This window comes from Bactrocera dorsalis, chromosome 1 (assembly GCF_023373825.1).
Source record: "Bactrocera dorsalis isolate Fly_Bdor chromosome 1, ASM2337382v1, whole genome shotgun sequence".
Taxonomy (NCBI): Eukaryota; Metazoa; Arthropoda; class Insecta; order Diptera; family Tephritidae; genus Bactrocera; species Bactrocera dorsalis.
The window spans coordinates 109,173,334-109,200,797 of NC_064303.1; the positions used below are offsets into that span (position 1 = coordinate 109,173,334).

The window sequence follows — 27,464 nt, forward strand, 5'->3', positions numbered from 1 at the left end:
GCTCACTGCGCCACTTCTTCAGCGACTCCACCCCCCCACTCACATATCCGACAGAGTTATTTGCGCGGCGGAGATGCCGCTAGTAGGAGTATGCTCCGCGACGCAGTGGTCCAAGTTATCAGAATGCAAAGAATGCGTGCTGATTTCATATTTCACTCTGGGACCCTTAATGCATTTGACATGTTGGAGTCTGACAGCAACTGAGGCAGTAATGCATTTGTCGGCTAAGTCTACGAGCGCTATATTACGGTAGAATGACATTAAGTATAGTTACTTGGTAAGAAACTAAAATGCTCAATAAACTCTTAATTTGTCATTGAAAGACCGGCACTTTCTTCAGGATTTTAAGTTCTTTTAAATGTTTTTAAAAATGTTTATCAAAAATTGCAGTAGTTGACTTAATATTAGTAAAGCCAATATTTTTTTATTTATGGCAAAACAAAAGTAAACATTTGACCGCGTTCCCACCACAAAGCTTCTAAAAGCATTTTCTGTAGTTTTTATTATTACTTTTATTTATATTTTTTCTTTGATTGCAAAACTATTTATCTACTTTGCTATCTGCAAATGCTCAAGTGCCGACGAGCAAGCGCTAGTACTTGATTGAAAGACGGTCATAAAGTTAGGCCAATAAATTCCGCAAGAAAATTAGAAGCACACAAGTGTTTGGTTGGATGCGCAGGTATATAGGTATTAATATATACATATATATTTACATATATTGTGTATATCAAATTGAAATAGACAGCGCTACATATAAATAATTCAAAGAAAGAACATGTGTGCGGAATTCATGGTTGTTTGCTATTTTAAAAGAAAAATTTTTACTGCAATATTTTATCGACTATTTACACAACGCATCCCATATGTCAGTATGTACAGATGTGTGCTTGAGTTTACCTATCAAAACACATGTATTTACTCTACGGCAGCGGTTGCAGGTGTGAAATACGCATTAGTCGTTCATTGCAAAAAAAATATCTATATTTTATAGAAATTTATACCTATGCACATCTACTGTTATTTTTTGAAAATTTTCCAAAAAAAAATAATTATTTACATACAATTCCTTTCGTGGAATTTTAGTTTACAATTGCTCACTTTTAATGCAATTTATCCTTAATGCACACACAGACGCACATAAATATACACACAAGCATATCTTAACAATTTTCTTCCATTATAAGCTTCATACAACCGGCAGGAAAGTTCAGTTCGCGCACTGGCATTAATTTCACATAAATTTCACTTACTCACACACACTTAACAATCAATTTCACAGCGCATAAATATTAAATAATTATATTTATGTGCAAATGTGTTGATAATTAGGACAGCACTGTAGGGCTGCGTTTGCTGCTACACCGCTTAAACCCGCGTATTCACGACGACTGAATAATTAAGGGAAGATTTTTTATAAAACACGCCACTAAATGACCCGACAGCATGACAGCCATAACGGCATTACACAGTAAAATCGCAAAAAAGAATTAAATAAAATGAAGACGCCAGGGAATTTTGGTTTTACAAAATATTGCAAACAATAATGCATTGACCTTGAGAGAGAAGACTGCCGCGATTTGTATAAACAACTTGTTGCGCTTTTATTAAGCACCTATTTAATCGTAAATTTTTAAACATGCACACGCACACATACGTATGTATGCGCATATTTGCATATTGTCTCGGTGAAGATGCACTTTTGTGCAGGAATGTTGTGATGCGGTGTGCCTTATTGCCACACTCATTGATTTTGTGGTGAGGTTAATGCGAGTCAATGAGGAATTAAAAATTGCTAAATTAAAAAAAAAATTAAAATTCAAAATGTCGATTTACAAATAATTAAAAATACGAAAAATTTATTTAAATTAATAAAAATAAAAATAAAATTGACAAAAAAGTATTAAAATTAAAATCAAAATTAAAAAAAAAACATAATTAAATTAAAAAAAAACAAAATATAATTAATATTAAAAAAAATATATAATTAAAAACTCAAAGTAAAAAGCAAAATATAATTAAAAATTAAAAAAAAAAATAATTACAAAAAAATTATAATTAAAAAAAAAAAAATTACAAAAAAAAATTATAATTAAAAATTAGAAAAAAAAAATAATTACAAAAAAATTATAATTAAAAAATACATTAAAAATTAAAAACAAAATATAATTAATATTAAAAAAATTATAATTAAAAAATGGATAAAAAAAAAATTAAAAATTAATATTAAAAAAAAATTATAATTTAAAAAATTGATACAAAATTAATAAAAAAAATAAATAAAATTAAAAAAATGAACAAAAAAAAATTAAAAAAAAAAATGAACAAAAAAAAACAAATTAAAATAAAAAAAATGTTAAAAATCTAACAAATTATAAATATCCTTAGCTTCGACAACACCAAAACTATAATACCCTTCACGGGTGCATTTTTATAGCAGAAAAATTTATACAAAAAACCTTCATTTGGATTGGTATGTTCTCAAATTTTTTGGGAACTGGTAGCGTGGTAGACTCCTTATCTGTAGCATTGAGTTATTTTACGATTAGACGGGTTTGGAACCAGGAGTTTTGATCACAGCGATATTGCAGGAAATTGTAAGGTTGATGAGCTTGCTAGGACAGGTGCCTCGGTCTCAATAACTATGTAAGGGGAACAAGTAAGAACTCCGTTAGCTTCTTCCACTTCATTACTTGACTGTCGTTAAGTCTTTATGACGAATTGTGTGTAAAAGATGTAAGGATCTCTTTGCTCTCAGCAAGGTCCACTTTTCAATGGTTGTAGGAGTTCTAACTGGAGCCTGCCAAGCAGTAAGATTGGAGCGAATGCTAGCTGTATAAACTGTTTCGAAAGAGATGAATTAGAATCATCTTAAAACTTCCTCCTCGAATGTCTCACTTTTGCCAGATGTCCACTTAATTTCATTAAAATGCTACACAGATTTCGATAAAATAGGTTGAGAAAACCTCATATACGGTATGTGGAGGTCTGAAAATATATAATCCGATCTCGACCTATGTTTAGAAAGGGGACTGGAGATGCTATTTGTGCCAAGTTTTATTTTCCTATCCTGACTGATGTTCGATTTAATTATTGTAAAGTGAAGGAATCTGATGAAATGTAAAAGCGAGACGTGAGAAAGTAGGTTATTTTAGGTTAATCTGGTAGGCCAATAAACCACGCTTAGACCTTTAGTTTGGTCCTTTGCGATACCAGTTGAAGTTCACTTGCTAAGTCCAAGTGGAGTAGTCATGCTTTAGGATGCTTGTGCTTGACACGAATTTTAGTAGACTCTGGGGCATCAATTTCAATGGATCATACTGTGAAGACCTCAGATGCTTACTGCGTAGTCTTGAAAACGCGTGGCAAATGAACAAGAGATGTTTCCATTGTTTCCCTAGTGCCGTTCTAGGCATTTCCTGCAGTCTTCTCGATGGAAAATTTAACATCTAAATATAAATTTCATATGTGTCAAGATTGCAAAAATTAATGCTAAGGTCATAGTAAAACGAAGATCAGTTAATAATTAAAATAAAGTAGACTGATAGACCACTAATATGAAAATATCAAGTTTTACTATACTGGTTGGTGTCTTTCAATAAAATTACATATATAAAATATGTTTAAAAATATAGCCTTTGCCTTACAAGCTCAATGTTGTAATCGTTTATGCAAATCTTAACTTGTTTGAGGCTGAAACAAGGTTCTATAACAATATTGTTCCAGCCTAACAAGTGCTGAGTAAATAAGAATCCTATAAGGCATGTAGAATAGGAAGATATGATCAGCTGATATTTTATTTTTCAAGTGCAATAAGTATGTACTTATTTTAATTGCCGCATTTTATTGGCAACAATAAATTTTTACAAATAAATTACACAGTAAAATCAACGCCAATTAAAGATAAATATAAAATATAGTGCAGCAACGCGTTAATTGGCAACCACCAATTTGAAAATAGCAAAGTGGCAACAAAACAAACAACGAAAGCCGCAAACTGCGAACAAGGTAGTAAATCAAGAAATTAGCGGGCGATAGACGCGGCAGCGATCGTACGAACGATAAACATAAATCACCGCCGTTAAAAAGACAGTCGGTGGACGGACAAAAGGCGAAAATAACAAGGCAAATGAAAACCGCCGCACTTGCTGTTGAGTGCAATGCGCACGCCAGTCTCACAAACGTTGGAGTACCCCACTACCCAGCTCAGTGTGCCAGGCGCTGAGACTGCCACAAACGTCGTGGAGTCGGCGTAATCCGACAGTGGCATGTTGCTTTTCACAAGGGATTAAAGTGAATTAAAAGGTTTTTATTGGACGCTCGCATAAAGGCTGCCAACGCCTAACGCCTGTCGGCTGCCGCCAGTTATTGGCTTAAAGTTTTTATTCATTATTAACTGTTAAATACTTTTTTCTTGCAAATAGTCGCGCTTTTTCGCGTGATCGATGGCTTTGCAACACACACAGCCCCACTTGCCGCCTTCCTCCTTCCTTCCTTGTGTGGATTGCTTAATTTAGTCATTATTTCTGTGCCTTTTCAGGCGCTGTTACGCTTTTCAAGTATATTTAAAAATAGTTAAAATATTGTATAAAAAATTGGGTAGTCACTTATTTAGTTGGTAACTGTGTTGACAGCGCGACACGTTTGATCAGTTAAGCCGCTAAGGCGCGATAGCGTCAAAATGGCAAATGAAATAAGTCTTTAAATGTGTGTTGGGAGCGTTTGGGAGGTGTGAAGCGTGTCGCACGCGAAGGGGTGTGGCGCGCGGCGGGAATGGCTCATTGCTTTCATGGGTATTTGTGGCATGTGGTCACATGACGGCATGGCGGTGACAATAAAGAGAACATTATGAAATGTACAGTGCAAATACATTGAGTAAAAGGGCAAAAACAACTACAACAACGAATAAATACAAAAACGATATAAAAATACTAACAAAGAAATAATGAGCAATAAAAAAGATATAAACACTTTGCGAAATAATATCGAAGCACTAAATGTTTGCAAGTCATATAAGGTTAAAGTAAATAAGCCTACGGATGCAATATTTTTAACGGGTGCTTGAACAAGTTTACAGAAATTATGTAGATAATTTTAGAAGATATGAGCACTTTTTCGCTAAACCCTAAGACACATTAAGTCAATATTGAAACAATTAAAGTGCTGACATCACCGGCGGATATCGGATAGAAGGCATAAAAGGGCTTAATGACAAGCTGTCTTCTTTCAGCTCTTGTTGTTAGAAAAACTTTAAATTTTTCCCTGCTGACTCTATAGGAATATGTATATATAAGGAGTTATACAAGATCTGTAAAATGGAAAAAAAATAACAGTAACCACTCAATTTATCTGAGACGAAAACCAAACAATACGAAAATATCATAGGAGAATTGGTCTTTTTTTGACATCCTGAAAATCGCTCTTAGAAGGACTTAAGTTAATCGAGTCCTGAGAACAACAAAATCGCTCTTAGAGGAGCTTAAGTTAATTAAGAAACAAATACTTATCACAATCCCAAAACGAACGTTCGAAAATTTTAAATGGATGAACGTGGAATAAGGTCACAATGATTCTACCAAAAACATAAAAAACCAAGCAGAAAAGGTTTAGAAAATACTTCTCTAGATCACCTATGCAAAGTTCAGCTAGTAAGCCAAAATCTGAGGCTGTCAAAACACAGTCAAGCGCTTAGAATAAATCTATAAACAAACCAGAATCCTTTACTTCTTTATTACTCACAATTTCAGATTTAACTAGTTTCGAAACAGAGCAGGTTAATGCGAGAGAGCTTAAATCAAACGTTTATCTAGATCCCGAATTGAAACAGGAAGTGGCGCTATAATCACGATTTGCATTTAAAAATACTATTTTTTTAATAATTTTCGAAAGCTAGAATTCCGTGAGCGGCACATAAAGCCAAGGATTCAGCGTGAAAATGTTGCAGTTTAAGTAAAAGAAGGTAACCTAAGGTCTTTTACGTTTCTCAAAATACATACCTACTTTTATGGCCATTGTATTAATCTAAGAATAATACAACAGTATTGCAAAAATATTTTAGTAACTGCTCAAAAGCAAGTTTAAAATTTGCTCGAACCAAATATTTTGAATACCAAAAGTGAGCTCAAAGCTAATCCAGGCGTATATGACCTCTCGCTCATCAAGCTACTTCCATTATAATCTTGTCTGTCTGGCTACAGCCGAATCGTCGATGAAAACCAGACACTGTATGAGCTTGCAAGAATAGGCACCCCTCACTCAAATTCAGGATACTACTATGATCTATCAGAAGCTGGTGTTACCGTGGCTTTTGGCAAGCACTTTTGGGAATGCGAAAGCCATCTGGTCCTGAATAGAAAGCGAAAGTTCAATTTTACTATTAACTCTTAGCAAAAATCACAAAACGACAGGAATAGGTGTTTTCACTGGTTACTGTCCTAATAGGACTTACGCGGTGAGGTCAAAATTGCAAGGTGGGAGATGAGAACTAAACATTTTCTTCTAAACTGTCCAGTTAACGCCAAATTAAGGTTGAAGCATCTTGGTTGCCATACTTTCTATTGAATTGAATTGATATCAGTCGCTTCAATAAATTTGTTCCAGATTTTAAGTGCTTAGTCGATATGCGACGGCCTTTTTGATAACTCCTAGGTATGCTTTTGTGCATAACAACGGGCAGGCTAGAGACTAGCGGTGGGATCGTAATCTTAGGAAAAATCAGCCCATTTTCCTGATCGAACCAAAACTAAGCGTGCGCAAGACCAGTTTATGGAATTGTTACAAGCAACCTGAATATATTATATGGCTCCCACGACAGTCGGGTCTAAGTTACTGGAATGGACACGGATTTTTACGCGGCCAAGGTCTGCCAATTCGGCAACATTCCCCGAAATTATTTCAGGATTGTTTTAAGGCGCTACAACAACAACATATTTTAGACATAAACAGTGATGACAAGAAATAATCGCGAAAATTGCAAAGAAAAATCATAATTTTGAGTTTACTGCCAGTAAAAATATCTTTTAAACTTCATTTTCAAGCCCGGAAATATTATTTTATTGTCGTTCTTGTCAATTAAATGATTTTATGGATTTTTCAAAGCAGTTATTTAACTTGTGGTTGTTGCAAGCATCACATTAAGTTTTATATTCGATTTTTTATGTTTTTATTTTATTTTTGTTTTTTATCTATATTTGTTTATATTTTTTCCAATATTTAATTTGAATTAAATATGTATAAATATAATACATATATTAAATTTAAATAACTGGTTATCATATTTGTTCTCCAAAATATTATTATCTTTAGACTGATTTAACAGGTTTGACAAGTAATCATGTTATTTTTATTTTCTTCTTTGTTTTATTTTTATTTATTTATTTTTTTTTGTTTTATTACGGCGTTATAATTTTTTAAATTGTTTATAGAAATGCTGATTTTTTCACACTTTCACAAAAATAATGTTGTTTTTTATGTGCAAAAGCAACTTGTGCGATAATATTTGTAGTCACTGTACATTTAATGTAAATAACCAAACATTAAATAATTTTGTTCTGTAAAAATTTTATTTTTTTTTATAAAAATTTAAAAATTTATTTTTTTTGTAATTTTTATTGTTTTTATAATTTATTATTAATTTTTTTGATGAATTAAAATTTTTAAAATGTATTTTTTTTATAAATTTTTAACTTTTATTTTTGTTGTTGTAAATATTAAGAAAGGTATTATTTTATAATTTTTTTAATATTTTATTATTAATTTTTTATTTTTTCCTGATATAAATTCTCAAAATGTATTTTTTTCTTAATTTTAAATATTTTTGAAATACTTTATTGTTCATTTTTTATTTTTTTTTAACATAAAATTTTGAAAATTAATTTTTAAAAATTTAATTATTTTTGATTTTTTTAAATATTATTAAATTAATAACATTATTAACTTTTTTGTTGATATAAAATTTTCAAAATGTATTTTTTATAGATTTTTAATTTTTTTTTTTTAATATTTAATTATTAATTTTTTACTTTTTTTGGATACAAATTTTTAAAAAAGTTTTTTGTTAGAAATTATTATTTTTATTTTAAATATTTTTTTATTAATTTTTTGCTTTTTTTTTGCTGATGTAAATTCTGAAAATGTTTTTTTTTATGAATTTTCAATTATTGTTTGTTAATTGAAAATTTAAAAATATAAAAATATTTTTAAATATTTGTTTCTTTAATTTTTAGCAGCAAAACGTGATTACCTTTGCGTTGTGGAGCCCCTTTTTGTCACGCCCGCTTGTTTAGTTGGTTTGTTTACGCTTTTGTTTGTTGTTTTTTGTTGTATTTAAACGTTCTGTGCCCGCTACTGCTGCGTTTACGCGCCTTGCATGGGCAAACTAGGAAACACTTCAACTATTTAGTAGGTTTGTAAATAATTTTAAGTTTTTTCTATTTTTTTTTTGCTTTTAGATTTTTCTATTTATTTGCATTTACACTTGTTCTGTTGCCAACAATTAACGGTTTAGGCGTGTTACCACGAGCGTTTAGCACTTCCTAAAGTAAACTTTGTTAAGCAAAACTATTGGCAATGCGGCTTTAAGTCAAGTTTAATTGAATTTCCATTAAAAATGTGAAATATTACTTTTTGCAAAAACTTGACAGACACTTTGGGTTTTTGAAAATTTTTTGCTTCTTCTTCTTATTTTTCAAAATCAGCAAATCACTTGTAAGCAAATAAGTAAAGCACAAGAAGCATGCTTGCTCATTATGTACATTAGATATACGAAAGTCACAACTAACTACATAAGTACGTAAGCAAATAATTAAGTAATGGATTGTTGTTTCTTCAACAACTTAAATAAATATGTAAATAAGTATTTTTGTTTGGCGCTCGTGACCGTAAACGTTGCGACGGCGCGTTATGAAAATCAATATAAATAATAAATATGGCTCGGGTGAAATCTTTAAAAACCGATACGCGCTTGAAGAGTGCTGGAAGCGAACTGTTCGCGCCAGCGCTGGAGATGGGGACAGAGAGCCCATAACTAGGCGCAAGAACATTGCCAGCGCGCCTCACAACCACACACACATACCTATACCTATTTGTTCGTGGCGCTGTGAAAGTTAACGAAAGCAGGGAGCGAATTCGCGTGTTCATGCGAGTCATTAGCCGCTTCAATTACTCCATTGCGCTTGCTCAATTTCGCATGGCGCGCTCTTCGCTTGGCTATTAGTGCTCCATATGCAGCGGCTCTTCCCAACAGAGTCCAGCTTAAGCTCGAGCACTGCTTGCAAAGCTCTGCTTTCAACTGGTGCCGCACTTTCTTGTGAGCTCATTACCGATTTGTTTCCTTCCGTTTGTTTTACTTTGCTGGTAATTATTTGAAATATTAATATGAAAGCAGGTGGAAGCAATATTTTATTCCAAAGTGGAAATTTGTCTGCTATATTTTTCTCTCTCTCTCTTTGATTTATGCCCGTGCTTCTTAATTATCGATTTTTAATCAAAGTACTTGCAGATTAGTTGATGTTTTACAAGCAAGACATTTGTAATTACCTTAGACACTCGGTGATAACGGTAGTATCGTCACAAAACATTTGTACTTTGACGTTTCTTATCTGAAGGAGAGGTTCTTGTTTATTCGGTATTTTTGCAAGTGTCTTCTAGATAAGATTTCGCCAATTATTGAAGGTGAGTATTGGAAATATTTCTACTAGGAAGGAGAGTTAGTTATAATATACATATATGTACATATGTGATTTACAGTTACTTTTTAAAACTTGTACTTCGTTGGTTGGAATATTTATAGATTAAATAGAAATGACTTGGCTAAAAATAAACGAAAATGGTAAAATATATGGTGAAGAGGTAACATATGGTAAAAAGAAAGTAGGATGACTTGTCTTTTCCATCTTCGTTTCTCTCCACAGATGAGTACAATGAAGTGTTGACATTCGAAATTTTCTTCGTTTAAGAATTGACAATATCGGAAAACCCAGATAAATTGAATATAATTTTTTTGTCTATAAAATTTGGAGATCTGCAGGTCTTATCTATTCAGAAAAAGTTCTCGAAGGAGTCTTTAAAATTGCAATAGTGACGTAATCGTAAAAGAGAGAGAGAGTGAGAGAGACATTACAATAATGACGTAAACGCAAAAGAGAGAGAGAGAAATGCACATGTAGTTACAGATAGCATCCAGCTGAACTTGGACAGAGAGAGTGAAAAAAGAGACAGAGAGAGGGAGGGAGATCTCATTAGAGATCGCAATTATTTGAACTTATAAGTATCAGCAGCTCCGCTCATTTATTTTATAAGTTCAACTGAAAACTAATAAAAGAAAGTAAATTGATTGCTTCTTCTGATAAAGCATATTTTCTGGAATCATCAGTAATATTTGGCGGCGCTTTTGGTCTCACTAGAGCCCTTCACAGTAGTTAATATGGTAGGCTATTTGCAGTAAACTTTAAAACAGCACCGCATAGACTGACTGAAATTCAATAATCCTAAAAGAAACCGAACAAAGCGTAAGTTAGGCATCTAGTTTTCCGTTTTCATTATACTCCAATTCGCGCTGTCAAATATCAACGAAATTGAACAATAAATAAGCACTCCTCAATAAGCTCTAAAGAATTCATACTGCTAAACTGCGAAGAAATGGTGATTGATCTTTCTTTCTGCTGTTTGGTGCCAATTGGAGATTTCATGTGTAGCCAGGTTCTTCTCCAGCTGGTCTTTCCAACCGAATGGAGGTCTTCCTTTTCCTCCCCCAACGGGTACTGAGTCTAAGTGATCTTCTCAGAGCTGGAGGTAATGGTGTATTCCTACCATTTATTATTATTTTTTTTTTTACTAAATCAAAAATTTATTACTCTGTCGTTTATTTTACGGCAAGCAACCTTCTGCCGATCTCTAAAAAAAAAAAGAATTCGGACAGCGAAAAGTGCACATCTGGCAACTCTTTATACTGCTCTCCTTATAGGAGGTTGCATTTTAAAATAAAAATTGTACGGCATTATTTAAAGAGCATTTGCGGAATGCATTTTTCTGATATGCACACACACATACAATGCTTGTAAAGCTATGCTTTCATATATACATATGTACATATGTATGTATATGTATTCCACATACCAAGCGTTAAATGCAAGCAAGCAAGCAAAAGTAACAACGAACAGTAAGCTAACAAATATGAAAAGCTCGGCGGAAAGCTTATTCAGCGAAAGCTGCCATAACAAGAGCTTTAGCACTTTTCGTTGATCTCAAAGTTTCAATGTGTTTATATACATACATAAGTATGTATAGTACATGATTCAGTAAAGCGCTCTCTTTATTCAGCTATTTTTACATGCTATGTGTACGTAAGCTTTTTGATCGCACTGTGTAGCAATGTGAGAATTTAAATGTGTATATAAAAAAAGTATAACATTTGCTTGAAGGTTTCAATAAATAAAATGTAGAAAAAAATGGAATAAAACTAATATTAATATTTAAATGATTTAAATATTAAAATATTACAGAAAAAGGCCGTTCACCATTTATTTTTTGGTTTAAATATGTAGTGGAAAACTATTTGAGTTTTTAACTTCGTTTCAATTATATGTACTTATATCAATTATTGTCAAAACGGCGATCTACCGCCTGATGGTATGCTATGGTTTCATACTTTAAAAATATGGCATAAGCTTGTTAAGGGGTCAGTAGGGTAATCTTTTTAAAATTTTTTTTGCATTTTTTGTTCCCTTATACCCTTAGAATTAATGTAGAAATCCATTTTAACATTGGAAGGTTCGAAAAGCTTTTTTAAACTGGCGGACATTATTCCGGTCGAACTACTTAACCAATTTGTTTAATTTTTTTTAAATATTCACAAAACGGCTGGCTATCGTCCGTATATTTTTTTTATAATTTATTGATAATGTTATGACAAAATTTATCAAAATATCAAAAAGAAAATTGGGAAAAATTATAAAAAAAAGTTAATTACTTTTTTATTTATCAATCAATGATTCTAATAGGAACGATAACCATTTATGTACTTTTTAAGAATAAATTGGGTTTTTGTGTTTCAGTTGATCCAAACATGAGAAATCGTGTCCGCCAGTGAAAAAACGCATCTCATTCACCCATCCACTTCTCCAACAGATGGCATCAAAAAATTCCGAAAAAAATTGTTTATATACTCTACAATGTACCTGATGATATATGGAAATAGTTCTATTGTAGAATAAAAATTTCTATGAAAAAAAATGTAAAAAAAACAGGCCAGATTACCCTACTGGCCCCTTAATAGTATATGGACCCGAACTTGAACCTTAACTAACAAAAGTTTTGGTTGGACATATTTAAGCTAATGATAATGAGCTTTCTGTAAACTTTTAAGAATATTTTCCGGAGTTTAAAACCATGGTTTGTCGTGTCAAGCCTATGCTCAAATATCTATTTACAACAAATTTTATTTTGAGAGCAGGTTTTCATTTGGTGACCTTTCTTTTAGAAGATGATTTTCTGCGGTTGTAAGCGAGAATCACAAAAGACCTTTCTTAAAATCTATTTATAATTTAAGATTACACTAAAAAATACCATTCTTAAGCTATGAGGCCGGTTATTGATTAGATAATATTACGAAAAGCACTCAGTTATAGCACCGAGCGCACAATTCAGACATATCGGTTAATATCCTTCAAGCATAAAAAAACAACAATTATTTATAGGATTTTTTTTATACTACTGATAAACTAGTAGTTTGCTTAAAGGAAGGTTCTCATAGAACCAACGAATTCGCAAAGTCATTTTTGTGCACATATTATTTAACAAATTTTGCTTTTTACAATCAACTAATAATTTGATTAATTTTATTTGAGCAAACTGCAATAATTTAGTTTGTTTGCCTTTAAATTTTGCCGAGTTCGCAGTGAACAACTGTTTACACTTTTAATTTCGCCATTTCAGGTTGTTATGCCAAGCATTCACTTTTTACTCAAAACATGTTTTCTCTTATCATCTTCCTGCTTTATCGGCAGTCGCTAGCACATTTGAGGTGATAAGCTCCAAAAATAGAAACAACATTTACACACAGCTGTTTTTTGGTAAATATTTGAATGAAAACAAAAACAATATCAAATATGCGAAGAGAAGACAGGAGAGATAAACGCTAGAAATAAATATGCCTCGTAGTAGTTGTTGTTGTTCTGGCACACGATAACGTGTAGACAATACGGAATCAAGTTGAAAATCTATGTATGACTGTATGTGTGTGTACTTTGCACAGGTGTACACTTGTGTGCAATAAAATGGCAAAGTTGTTTGGCCAATTAAGATTAATTAGTGTGTTAATTAGATTTGTATAAATATTAAAGAAACGTGTTATGAATAAATTAACATCATTTATTTTATACTGTAGGCTAATCTATATTTTTTGTCGAATGAGTTAGTAAATCAGTATGCATTTGACTGTCGGAAAGACTTCTACAGATATTGATGACTATAAAAAAAGTTGACAAATGTTTCAGCATGCATGAGATATTGCTCCATTCTTAACAAAAAATGTTATTGCATTTCTTCGACTCATTGTTTTGTTTTCAGGTCCCTGAAAATGCTCTGCAAAGCTATGCTTAAGTAATTTGTCTTTACAGAATGATGTTTAAGTAATTTTACTCCATTGCACAGTACCAGCATACGAAACATGATCATTGTTCGTTCATTTTACAACACAAGTGGGAATTATAAATCGATTAATAATCGAAATAAATATCGAAATAATCGATTGTTAATCGATTATTAATCGAAATATTTTTCATTGTAATTATAATTCATTAATCAAAATATTAATCGAGAAAATATTTGTCGGAATAATCGATAGATTATTAATCGAATTATTAACTGAAAAATCGATTACTAATTTAAGTTATTAATCAAAAAACTATAATAATAAAAAATTAAATATGATTATTTTCGAAATAATCGATAGATTATTAATCGAAATATTAATTGAAACAATCGGTTAATAATCGAAATAACAAACAATAAAATAAAGCATCTGACGACAAATGTAGGATTGGTTACGTCAAATTAAAAAAAAAAAACATTAAGAAAAGTAGATAGATTATTTATCGAAATAATCGATAAATTATTCATCAAAATTTTATTTGAAACAATCGATTATTTCAATTATTATTAAAACATCTGACGAGGATTGGTCAGCTGCAAATAGTGGAAAGTATGGTATATGATGACGTATAGTGTAAGGGCTTCGCTTCTCTTAAGGCCAAAAGTAATCTTTACGAAAAGTATCGAATTTTCGAACAAAAATCTCTCTGCTGGGATGGATACTCGAACCCATAACACTTCGCATAACAGCCTCTACAGCTCTCTCTCTACAAAAAATAGTTATTTTCCTTGAGTGCTTTTATTTTTATGCACGCGACTGTATATATTTCGTTCAATACCCAAAAATTCTTTACAATAAATACATACATATCTACGAGACATACTACTATTTTTATGCACTAAACTATATATATTTACCTCGAGTACTACTATTTTTATGCACGCCACTGCACATAAATTCATCAGCACCCATGCCAGTGCTGTGCCAAGCATTTTAGTCGCACGCTTGCTTGCCAATTAATGGCCAAGATCACCGAGTAATTGCGAGCAGCATTCAAAACACCAACTATTCAGTCATTCGGACACAGCGTCAATCAGGCAGTCAAGCAGCCGTGTAATATGTGGCCAAATCACTCAATAATTTTTTCAATTGTGCATTTGAAATGTTATTAAATTGGAATGTGTGCATGTATGACAAGTGTGTGTGCGCATAGAAATGCTATTGGATTTTGCAAATGCTGTCACTAGCGAGGTGACAGCTTCCGCGCGGTCACAACACACACCTACACACACATAGCAACCAACAGTTCGTCACTCACACAGCCACTCATTTGACAGGCATATCACAACACTTGACATGTGTGTGGCCACTAACCATACTGGCTGCTGGCGGAGCGACTACCGCCGGCGACCGGCTTTTTTGATCGCCGATCGCATTGCTTTGTTATTAATTCAACCGCTTGGCTGCTGTCAGCGCCTGCCGCCCCACCCGAATGCAATCGCCCGTTGAGGCCTCGTGCAATTCTCATTTGCATTTTTATAAAATCTTGCCGCGCTGCTCACAGCCACACTTCCCGCTCTCGTTTCGCTCCCCTCCTTCTCGTATATTTCACACTTTTTTCCTTATCGTAGCGGCATTTCTCATTGTTGCATGCAAATTAAATGAAAATTTTCCGTGTCTTTTATTTTATTGATTTGTTTTATGTGACAATCTGTTATGCAGTCGCATCGAAACAACAACAAATGTGCACTTTATTAATGCAATGATGGAAAAAAGAAGCAAAAGAATAATAATTTTGAAAACAATATTATTTTTGCTGTTGTTGTTGGCGCGTTGGTGTCTGATAACGCGCTCTGCTGTTATTGAGTAATATTTTCATGGCTTTTACTAATCATTCGTGAGGCAATAAACATGCAAATACATACACAAATCAAGTCTATAGCAGCAGGTACATACATATGTATGTATGTACGTATATTTATGAGTAGACTACAGCGAAAACAGTCGTTCGTAAAAGTAATTGTACAGCAGTATTTTATTTAATTTTTTTGTAATAAATATTTTGGTCTCTTTTTAGGAAATATTATATTCTACAAGAAAATGTTATTTAAAAAAGTTTGGCTTAAAGGGTTCAAAAGGTATTATTTATATAGTAAAACTTACTTTTTTTTATTATTTTTTTTTTTAAATTTTAATGCTTAGCGATACCTTCTAAAATTAAAGTAAATATTTTTCCCTAAAGGAATGTTATCCACTGTGTATAATTTCATATTAACCATACAATCAATATTTGTTTATTTAGGTCCACCCTAATGTATATCAAAATTTTCAAAAATTATTCGAAATATTTTTCGGAAATGAAAAGCTTTTTTGGTCCACCCTAATGTATATCAAATTTTTCAAAAATTGTTCGGCAATGAAAAACTTTTTTTATTTTTTTTTGGTCCACCCTAATGTAAATGAAAATTTTAACATTTGTTCGACAACTTTTTCGATATTGAAAATCTTGAAGATCGTTCCGGAATATATTTAAAGCTAAACGCAAAGTAACGAGCATGAAGACATCCCTTAAAAAAGAAATATGTATTAAAAGAAGACCGAAGTACAAAAGACACTTTTATAAAATTTTTCTTAGAAGAAAATATCAATCTTTTACTCGCAATGTATGTACTTTAAAACAATGACAAGTCAAACCGTTTTACTGGGCAACTCGATATCAGCGCCATCTATCGGAATTTTGATTTTTTCGAAGGTGTAATATTAAGAAATCGAATTTTCTTACTTAGATAGGTTATACCTTGAAAAAAGGAAAATTTCTATCGAAAGGAGAAGGCAATGTAAAATCATTTTGTTACTTAGACTAAAATTGAAATATCTTGACAGATAGACCTTTGGAGAATCTACCGAAGTCGCTGGCATTGATATTGACGGCCTGAATAAAGTCATGGTAAGCTCAAAATGCTTCGCCGATCTACAAGATGATGCATTTAAAGGAGTTTTTAGTGAACACAAAGTACAAATATCGGACCAAGTGAGATACAACGATTTTTGGAACAATCCTACAACCTAACCTAAGACAACCTAGTGGAAAATATATTATATAATTTTCAATATATTTACATACATATGTATTATAATAAACAAAAATCTTAACTCCACACAGCTGTTTCCAATAAAAATATGATTTCATTATATTGAGTACCATTAACTTTGCAAAGCACTGTGTTATGTATGTATGTACATATGTATGTATATAGTCACACCGTTGTCGCTTACCGGCTAAAAGTTGTGAGCACGCTACGCCACGGCGTATCTATCTCAATATGGATTAAGTTATATGGCATAGTGCCATTGTTATTATTGTTATTTAATAAAAACAAAAATATAATATTGAAGAGCGGAAAATTTTGTAAAACATTGACTATGAAACTTACATACTTATACATTTGTTTATTCACGATAAATATGTTTTCGCTACACTTATTGTTATATGCTCGAAAGTCTGTATGTATGCACATATGTACTACATGAAAGTATATCAAATCTTTTGATGCCCAAAAATTAATTCGCCGACTAATTAAATGTGAGCACAAGCATACCAACAAACAATTATGCCTAAATTGATGTATATATGTATGCAAATATGTAATATGTATGTATGTATGTATATGAGGGTGTGTTTTTGTAGTGTTCTGTTTACAAGCTAACTGCTAGAAAAACAATGCAAATTTATCTGTCATTAGTAGTTGACTTATGGTCACTGAGGAATGCTCGTCCAAGGTTGCATTGGAGTTAAATTTAAGTATGCCTTCAGACAGGTCACTGACTGTCTGACTGTGCGGCATAATGATAAGTTTTGTTGATACATATGTACATACATACAGACATATGTTTTTATGATGAGGGTACTTTATGCTCCATCATACATACATATATTTGTAAATATGTGTCTAGAGAGCATATTTTGTTTCGAGATATGGCTATCAACATACATATATATTTTTACTTATGTAGATACATACATACATGTTATTTAAGTAAGAATTTGTGAATACCTATTTTTGATTATTATTTTCTTCTTATAGGTGTAGACCACGAGTTCCCAAGAATACATATGTATATGGTTTGGCTGGTCGGAAGTAATTCGGAGTACACGACACTCGATTGAAGAGAACTGTCAACATAACCTTGATTTTTGATCTACTTTGATGTGGTTTTCGGCTTCTGCTCACATTTTTCACGATATTTGGCCGATTGGTCGGTTGTTTACAGATCGTAAGCATAGATCCAAGACTCATCGCCAGTAAGAATACGTTTTATGACATCCTGGTAGTCCGAAAGCTGGAAATGTTAACGCGATGATGTTTTTCGAAAAAATTGAGTGATTTTGGAATCAATCGTGCTTTCTTCTTAAGCCTGAATGATCTTTCAAAATGGTTTTGACTGATCCTTCCGGTATGCCAACGATGCCAGTAAGATCTCTGACTGTTAATCGGCCATTATCAAGCACCAACTACTTCATTTTATTGATGTCTTGATCATCAGTTGACGTTGATGATCGTCCTGGACGTATTCTGTCGAGTTCTCGAAGCTCTTCGAATAATTTGTAGTAATCAAAAACACTTGCTTGCGACAAACAATTATCACCGAAAGCCTTTTCCAACATTCTTACTATTTTTGGGCCACAGTAATATATGAAATACATCCAGCACCTCACTTTGTAGTGATCGTGCTATCAATTTTTAAAAGCATCATTTTAATGAAACACTAATACTAAAGAATCTAAAGGCCAGAAGGAATTCATAAAAAGCGCATCATTCAGCTGTCAATTTTAATAGAAATAAGATTATGTGACCGATAAAAGTTTGCTGACGGCAGATTTCTCTTTCAACGAAAGTCCACATTTCGTAGAATTAAAACGGCGGAGATGATCAGACAAATGATCAAAATCATGCCAGTGATTTCCTATGAAACTCATGCAACATTTGAAATAATTTCGTTACAAAAGCAAAATATTCAAAGAACTTGTTATTATTGAGTTCGTATATTTAAGTAATTAGTGGCTACATGAAATCACCTTCAGCAAATTGCATGACGTGTGCCACTAAATTAGTTCCGGGAATCTGTCTTTTTATTTGATTTGTAAGTGTTCCAATTGATGTGTCACGAAAACATGCAATTCGTAAAAGCTACAGGCAAATTAGCTTTGTTGGAAAAAATTGTCAGAAAATTTATAAATAAAGTCTGTCCTACATAAATTTTTAAAGGCAACTGATGCCCAATCTTCTCATGAATTTTGTAATACTACTAGATCTTAGACTATAATGAGCTGAAAACGATTTTATAGAGGCATATAAGTATAAAATAGTTTATGATTTTTCCTTCTGATATATTTCTAAGACTCCAAGCTGTCTGAAATCTCTTTCGAATGCTAGAAATCACGTACCATAGTGCAGTTGATGAAGTTTACGAAAACTGAACAAGATCTGCATGGTGAGTCTTTGAAGGGCTGCCAAATATTTCCACAGATATACACGACCTGCCAATATTAACTGATCAGAGTAAAAAATCTCCGGAACAGAAGTTCCATCTGCGAATCTTTGCAAAACCACAAAAAAATCGAAACATTACGGAAGCGAAAGTTTACTAGTCTATAATTTGGGTTCCCGGCTATTAGAATATTTTCGTCAACGAAAAAGTAGACAGGTTAGCCAAGTCTCTCTAGATGAACCTGAGGCGGAGACAATAATGTGGAACCATCAAGAGGGAGCTAAATACGTAGTTTGAACAAATAGCTCTGAATAGAGGGAAATCTAACGGTTGAACCTCTTAGGGGTTCCTTTTTCATTAGTTTTTTTGTCAGATCGCGGCCTACTGAGCGTTCTATACGCAACTCCTATCTTGAGACCCAGAATTCATTATATTCGACCCGAATAGCTCAAGTTTGGCACTGCAGTGAGCAGCCGTAGCTGAGTGTATACGAAGATCGTGCTGAGTCGATTCGGCGCCGTTCGCAGCAACTATGGAACAACTTAGCGCATTTTACGTCCAGATCTTAAATTGAAAGCGTACAAAATCCAGCTTTTGCAAGAACTGAAGACGTTCGACCTTCCCAAGCGACATCGCTTCGCTCTATGGGCTCTTTAAAGCGTTCCAAGAAGATCTGACACTTTCGGCCCAAATTTTGTTCAGTGATGTGGACCATTTCTGGCTCAATAAGTATATAAACAAGCGAAATTGCGCTTTAGGGACGAAGTGCAACCTGAAGAGATTCAAGAGCTGACATTTCATCCAGAAAAACAACGGTTTGGTGTGGTTTGTGGGCCGGTGGAATCATCGGTCCATATTTCTTCAAAAATAATGCCGGTGAGAACGTAACCGTCAATGGCGACCGTTATCGCGCCTTGATAACCGACTATTTGATGCCTGAAATTGAAGCTCGTGATCTCGGCGACATTTGGTTTCAACAAGACGGCGCCACTTCCCACACATTGCATCAATCAATGGATTTATTGAGAGAACACTTCGGTGAGCAGATAATTTCACATTTTGGGCCGGTCGATTGGCCACCAAGATCGTATGATACTATACCGTTAGACTTTTTCCTGTGGGAACATGTAACGTCTAAGGTCTATGCGGACAATTCCGCTTCGAAACATCACTCGTGTCATTCGCCAGTTACCAGTCGAATTGCTCGAACTAGTCATCGAAAGTTGGACTCAAGAGAAGGACCTCCAGAAACGTAGGCGCGGCCAATATTTGAAAAAGATAATCTTCAAAAACTTTGAAGTTTCTGTGATCTTTTTTCTTTAAAAACCTAGGGGTCCTCGAAATGGATCATCCTTAGTAGGAATTAATAATAATTTGAAATATAGGGTTTTAAGTAAAGCGAAGCGTTCTCTTGCCACTCGTTCGGTAACTAATAAGCCCTTAAAGTTAACATATGCAGTAACGGCAATATGTGATCTCACCCATGGCCGGTCAATATCTCTAATACAATGACAAAAGATCGAAGTAACAAATCTTCTCACAAATTTCCTTGTTTCAAATTAGAATTAGCATGTAAAGAACACAAAGTATAGTCGATTTTAAAGACAATAAATGCAATAAAAAAATTAAAAAAAAAAACAGCTCAGCATGCGATCATCTGACAACAGCTGACATCAGCTTTTTTCGCAAACTTTTATTACAAGGTTAAGTTTACAGCTGTTTTAGAATTAAATTCTGAGAGATTTACCGATATTTTCGGTGAAAAATTAGGTTAGGTTAGGTTAGGCACTGAGTTTTTCGTGTTCGATATAAGGGACCTTGAAAAGTTATAGTCCGATCACGACAATTTTTCCACAAGGGATACCTCAGCTGAAATAACGTATTTGTGTAAAGTTTTATTCCGCTATCATCATTGGTTCCTAATGTATATATTATACAGAGAAGGCATCAGATGGAATTCAAAATAGCGTTATATGGGAAGAAGGCGTGGTTGTGAACCGATTTCACCCATATTTCGTACATGCCATCAGGGTGTTAAGAAAATATTATATACCGAATTTCATTGAAATCGGTCGAGCGGTTCCTGAGATATGCTTTTTGGTCCATAAGTGGGCGACGCCACGCCCATTTTCAATTTTTAAAAAAAGTCTGGGTGCAGCTTCCTTCTGCCATTTTTTCCGTAAAATTTTGTGTTTCTGACGTTTTTTGTTAGTCGGTTAACGCACTTTTAGTGATTTTCAACATAACCTTTGTATGGGAGGTGGGCGTGGTTATTATCCGATTTCTTCCATTTTTAAACTGTATATGGAAATGCCTAAAGGAAACGACCCTATAGAGTTTGGTTGACATAGCTGTAGTAGTTTCCGAGATATGTACAAAAAACTTAGTAGGGGGCGGGGCCACGCCCACTTTTCCAAAAAAACTACGTCCAAATATGCCCCTTCCTAATGCGATCCTATGTGCCAAATTTCACTTTAATATCTTTATCTATGGCTTAGTTATGACACTTTATAGGTTTTCGGTTTCCGCCATTTTGTGGGCGTGGCAGTGGGCCGATTTTGTCCATCTTCGAACTTAACCTTCTTATGGAGCCAAGGAATACGTGTACCAAGTTTCATCATGATATCTCAATTTTTACTCAAGTTACAGCTTGCACGGACGGACGGACAGACGGACGGACGGACGGACAGACAGACATCCGGATTTCAACTCTACTCGTCACCCTGATCACTTTGGTATATATAACCCTATATCTGACTCTTTTAGTTTTAGGACTTACAAACAACCGTTATGTGAACAAAACTATAATACTCTCTTTAGCAACTTGTTGCGAGAGTATAATTTAAAAAAAAAACAGCTCAGCATGCGATCATCTGACAACAGCTGACATCAGCTTTTTTCGCAAACTTTTATTACAAGGTTAAGTTTACAGCTGTTCGTTGCTGCTAATAAAAGAAATGCAATTATTGACTTGAGCACACACGCATACACACATATGTATGTATGTATGTATATTGAAACAAAGGCGTTAAGACCACTAACAAAGAGCTTAAAATGCTTTAAACAATATTTGAAAGATTTTCTAGAAATGCATTTATTTGTACGTGTGGAGCCATAAGATCATACGATATTAGCAATAGTACATAGATGCTTTTGCAATATGCCTATAAATGTGTCAGTGTTTCCCAAATGCCACGGTGGCGTCAGTGCAAATACCATACAAATGCCGAATTGTTATTAGTCCGTTGGTCGTTTGGCCATTTGGCGTAAGCAAACATTTGCAAATTTATGGGTCGCGCTCACGTAATCACGTAAGGCGCACTGATGCAAACGTAAAGATTGTAATGCACGTACATACATACATACATATATACATATTTTCAATAAAGATTTACTTTGTTCGGCGATAAGATGTGCTAGCTGTAAATATTTACAACTGTATTTGATATTTTATATAAATTCTCCTATCAACTGTTTTCATATAATTTTATTTGCACTGTATTTAAGGCGAGCGCTGCAAACGCAATTGCTGTAAATTGCCGCTTTTATGGCGGCATTATAGTATTTTAATCAGAAATTCTGTTTACAAACTATATTTACATATGCACACACACACATACATACACATAGATACGGGCATTGCAGTTAGAAAATCACGTACGCGATCGATGGTTTTGTGGCCATTTGTCAGGGCGTGTGTGCGTGTGCTTGTGTGTAATTGGACAAATTGCGTTGTAAATGCCAATGCGGTAGCGAAAAGTGACACTGTGCGACAGCGTAGAAGCGATCGCGTTGGCGTTTGGCGTTTGGCGTTGAGAGCTGTTTCTCAGGTGTGAGGTAAATATGCGGCGTTAAATCGAAAATAGCATTCATGTTTCTTAGACTATGTTCACACAGAGAACGTCTACTCAGATAAACTAAAACCCTCCCCTGTCAAATGCAAGGCCACCCACTCGACGAAGTAGTACAGACTGGGTCTCAACACTTCCGTCGATCACGTTGAAATTCCAACAATAAATAACCCTATAATTTTAGTTGCCACATTCCATAGTCTGCACTCCACCTCACCGCTCACAACCGCGATGGTTACAAAAGTACAGAGCCGGAACAAGTTCCTTAAGTCGCTCGCCGGCAACACTTGGCGCAAAGACAAAGAGACGTGGTTGGCAGCCTGATATGATCGCCTGGATAAAGCAGGACGTAGTGGCTAAGCAGAAACCTGCACACTCGACTATAGCATGGTGTCTCCTAAAGTCCCTGATCGAGCATGTACATAGTGAGGACCGCATGCCCCTGTAAAGCAGCATAATACACTTCTCTCCAAGCAGTTTCTGCTCGGAGCTTCTCGCCGAAACTATTCCAGTTACCTGCTTGAACCGGAGCCGCCATATAGGAACATCAGGATAACATTCCTCCAAAACGTCGCCGAAATAAAACCTTATACCGACCAAGTTTCGGACGTGACTAACTTCCGACAGGCTCTGAACGCCATTCACATTGACTCCCTCCCAGTGAAAGAGGTATATGAAGTCCAAACAATAGGTTGTGTACGGACAAAATAAGACCTCGAGTTGCCGCGTGAAACAAGATTGTAGCAGGCTAAACTACTACTTATCCCAACTAGTGTTTTCGATGCCAGCTAACTTATGGCTTTCTCACAAAAATAGTCCTGATAATCGTTACAATTTGTAAGGAGAAAACAAAAAACTTCTCATAGAACTCCCATTTCACATATTATCTCTAGACTCTATCCCGCCTTTAGAGATTATATAAAACTATAAAACTACAAAAGGTTAAATGGTGGCTTATTTCTCAACATAATCTCTTTCTGACTCGATGGACTTCACCCCTCGACGCTCCAACTTCTTTACCCCAACTGCAAACTTTTCTTGATGTTTACGAAGAAGGCTCCGAAGCTCTTTCTATAACCTCCTTGTTCCAATTATGTAAGTTTCAGAGCAATTTTCACCCTCTTAGCGGCAGGTAAATTGGATAAAATCGACTTGGTTTTGATTTGTGGTATATGAAAATAGATAGTAGAACAGTGGTAGCCATTTTCGGGCCGGCTGGTTCATCAAAGACCGCCTTGTGATTGCTTTGAAACTCGTTAAACTACTTTTTGGCGATCGGCATTGAAGATGAAGATCCATCGTATTCCCCATTCAGAAGATTTCTGATTTGACTGCGCGATTTGCCTTCCAAAAGCACGAGTCGAACCATAATCTTTTATATGTGATAATATATTATTACCTTCCAAGTATACCTTAAAAGAACTCTAAGGACTCCAGCAGTAAAAATGCTTCATAACTCACTGAAATGTACAAAAGACTGCAGCCTAGCCTTTAAATTTAAGAACTTAGCATATAATATGTCCAAACCTACCACATAACTTCTATGCGGTAATGGAAACTACTATGGAGCTTCTCGAATTCTTAAGAATATTAAATTAGAAATTTGGTCGCGTCACAGCTGTTGCACAGTGTGATCACTAAAAGTGTTGATGCGTTGAGTATTAAATTGCTTTTTTCAAATGCCGCTGCCATGCAGGCGCCGCTTAAGACTACCCCAAAGTATATTAGATCCCATAAATATATAGATGTACATACATATGTATGTATGTGGATATATAATAGTTTTAAAAATTCGTAAGAGGAGACTAAGAGCTTCGTGCGCCTTAAGTAAAAATAGTTCGCATTATTTGTATTAACGAAATTCACATCAATTTTAAAACTAATGCTCATGTAAATTTGAGTATGTTATGTTATTTACACTTGACAACTTTGAGAATTTCACTAAGAACATTTAGTAAATATTTATAATGGCCATTAGCACATGTCAGGAGACAACAGCCATTATTAGAAAAAGTACAAGCAATTTACACCATCAAAATTGTTAGCAAAATGCAAATAAAAGTAATGTCTTCTGAGTAAAGATGTAGTTCATAGTACATAAGAGTACGTACATACCTATACATTGTTAACCCAGTAAGCGAAATTGGGTTACGTGCCTGCAATTCGTCACCTTTACTACCTTCGAGAGTGGCGAATCGAACAAGTAACTGGTAGAAAACAACTAAGCAGGTATAACAAGAAAAGCAAGTGGTTGGATTGCACTAATCAGTCAATCATTACTAGTCTAACGTAAATTGAGATCAATAAGATAAAATTGATAGGCAATAATCACCAAAGACAGGGTCTTCGGAAACTAAAAATGCTGTTGGAATCCTTTGGAATGAGTATAAAACTCCACTATCTTAACATACTTTCATAATAATATGACAAACTGCGTTGTTTGGAGCAAAACCTGAATATATACTGACTAAATTTATCCAATGTATGGTCGTTTCGAGATTTTTTGCTTCGATAAGATCCCGATAGACCTTTTATTAGTCGTAAGTTTCGAACCCGAAAAGCTACTGCTACGAAGCAAGTTTGCCATTGCCGTAAATATCTGTTCAATTATTGGGCTGAAAAAGTCCTTATTGCTATTGAGATTAATATTAGTCGTAGATAATTTCCTCTATCTCGGAACCAGTAACAACAACAACAATGTCAGTCTCGAAATTCAACGCAGAGTAACTCGTGCCAACAGGTGCTACTTCGGACTGAGTAGGTATTTGAGAAGTAAAGTCATCTCTCATCGAACAAAGACCAAACCCTATAAGTCCCTCCAGGTGCAAAGCCATGGATGAGTCGACATTACGAGTTTTCGAGAGAAAGGTTTGTGGTCCTTAAAGATGAGCTGTAGGAGATATACGACGACATTTGACATAGTTCATGGAATTAAGAGACAGTGACTGCGCTGGCTGGGTCATGTCGTACGTATGGACGAAAACACTCCAGCTCTGAGAGTATTCAACGCAGTAACCGCCGGGGGAAGCATAGGAAGAAAAAGACCAGGTGGAGAAGAACCTGGCTACACTTGGAATCTCCAATTGCCGGCAAACCGCGAAAAGGTAGAACGAGTGGCGCTGTTGTAAACTCGGCAATAACCGTATAAGCAGTGTCTACGCCAATAAAGAAGAAGAAGCATTACAAAAACAACTACAGAGGGTAATTGTTTTCAGGTGTCTGTATTTTTCTGTCGAGATCAGACTTTCATCTTATCTAACGACGTTCGCTTCAAGGAAAACGAAACTAATTCCGAATTGAACTTATCTTTATATAAAAGTGTATTATTATAAAGTCTATTACTGAAAGTGATTAAGCCTGAATGATAAAAATTACATAAAATGGGCTATCTGTGCCTTCTAAATTCAAAGTTTTCACCGCCTTCGAGGCGATGACGGGTAACTCGATTAGAAATAGTAGGCGAATTAGTCAGAGGTCGATCGGCCAAGTTGCATTCTTCATACTTTCTACTTTGGACAAAGATTGTATTTCCAAAGATCAAACCTCGGAAAGAAGGAGGAATTGGTGATGTAAAGCTGGCGTGGCCATGAGGACTTCGACAGTAGACCTTCTCAACATTATGAAGCATTCATTAAAGATATTTTAGTCTGACGGACAGTATCGATCAAAGTGCATACACATTTGAATCTCAAATAAACGAAAAATCGAGTGACAATGGTGGAACCTTCGGCCATTCACTGCAAAAGGGCAGCAAAATATGATTTTTTCAACCAATGACACGCCTATTTCTATTATTAGCCATCAATTGTGACTGTCAGTTTTTATTAATGTGAATCGCAATGTTTGAGAGGGTCTCGTGAATCATGTCACTCTGACAAGCAACAACTTGAGCGCGTAAATTACCTCGTTAGCACCACGGTTAGGTGAATACGCAATGTACGCGATGGCATATCGCCAATTTATTAACACGATTATCAAAATGATATGAGCAAACAAATAGGGCAATGACGACATGAGCGCTTAATATACACGCACACACACACATACATGGAACGTATTGCCAGCCCGCTTGCTCCCCACCGAAGCACTAATGAATCCTTAATTGTCTGTCAAGCGAAGGCAATTTCACAAAAATTGCAACTCTCTGACTAGCAACTGCAATAAAATGTTTGACTAAGAGCACGTATGCATGTGCCTTTATGTGTTTGTTTGTTTGTAAAAAAGGTCTAAATTTTTTAGTCAACTCATTGATGCTAAAAATACCCACACTGCAAGGATGATATGCACATTTGTGTACATATGTATGTATGTTTGTTTGTGGCTGTGTGCACGCGAAAATATTTGCGAACTTGCCCGTTGCCGGCTTGAGTAAGCGAAGAGCGCAAAACACCGGGCAATAAATCGCACAGAAAATGCAAAAAAAAGAAATCATTGCGATGTATAATACAAACAAACAATTGTGCAATGAAGAAATGACAGCATTGTACAGTGAATGTCCAAAGAATCAGGAACCCAAAGAAATGGTTTCGATC

General features: G+C 34.6%; 1 protein-coding gene across 5 annotated transcripts in view; it reads right to left on the reverse strand.

Moving 5' to 3' along the window:
* Positions 1-27,464, reverse strand: part of LOC105234030 (cGMP-dependent protein kinase, isozyme 2 forms cD4/T1/T3A/T3B) — a 138,708-nt gene that overhangs the window by 97,114 nt on the left and 14,130 nt on the right. Inside the window, exon 1 of one of the 5 annotated variants that reach the window (XM_049446428.1) lies at positions 8,243-9,045. The exons of the other annotated variants lie outside the window; for them this stretch is intronic. The gene's annotated coding sequence lies outside the window, so the exon portion shown is untranslated. Of the gene's footprint in view, positions 1-8,242; positions 9,046-27,464 lie in introns of those variants that run through there. 5 annotated transcript variants of the gene reach the window in all.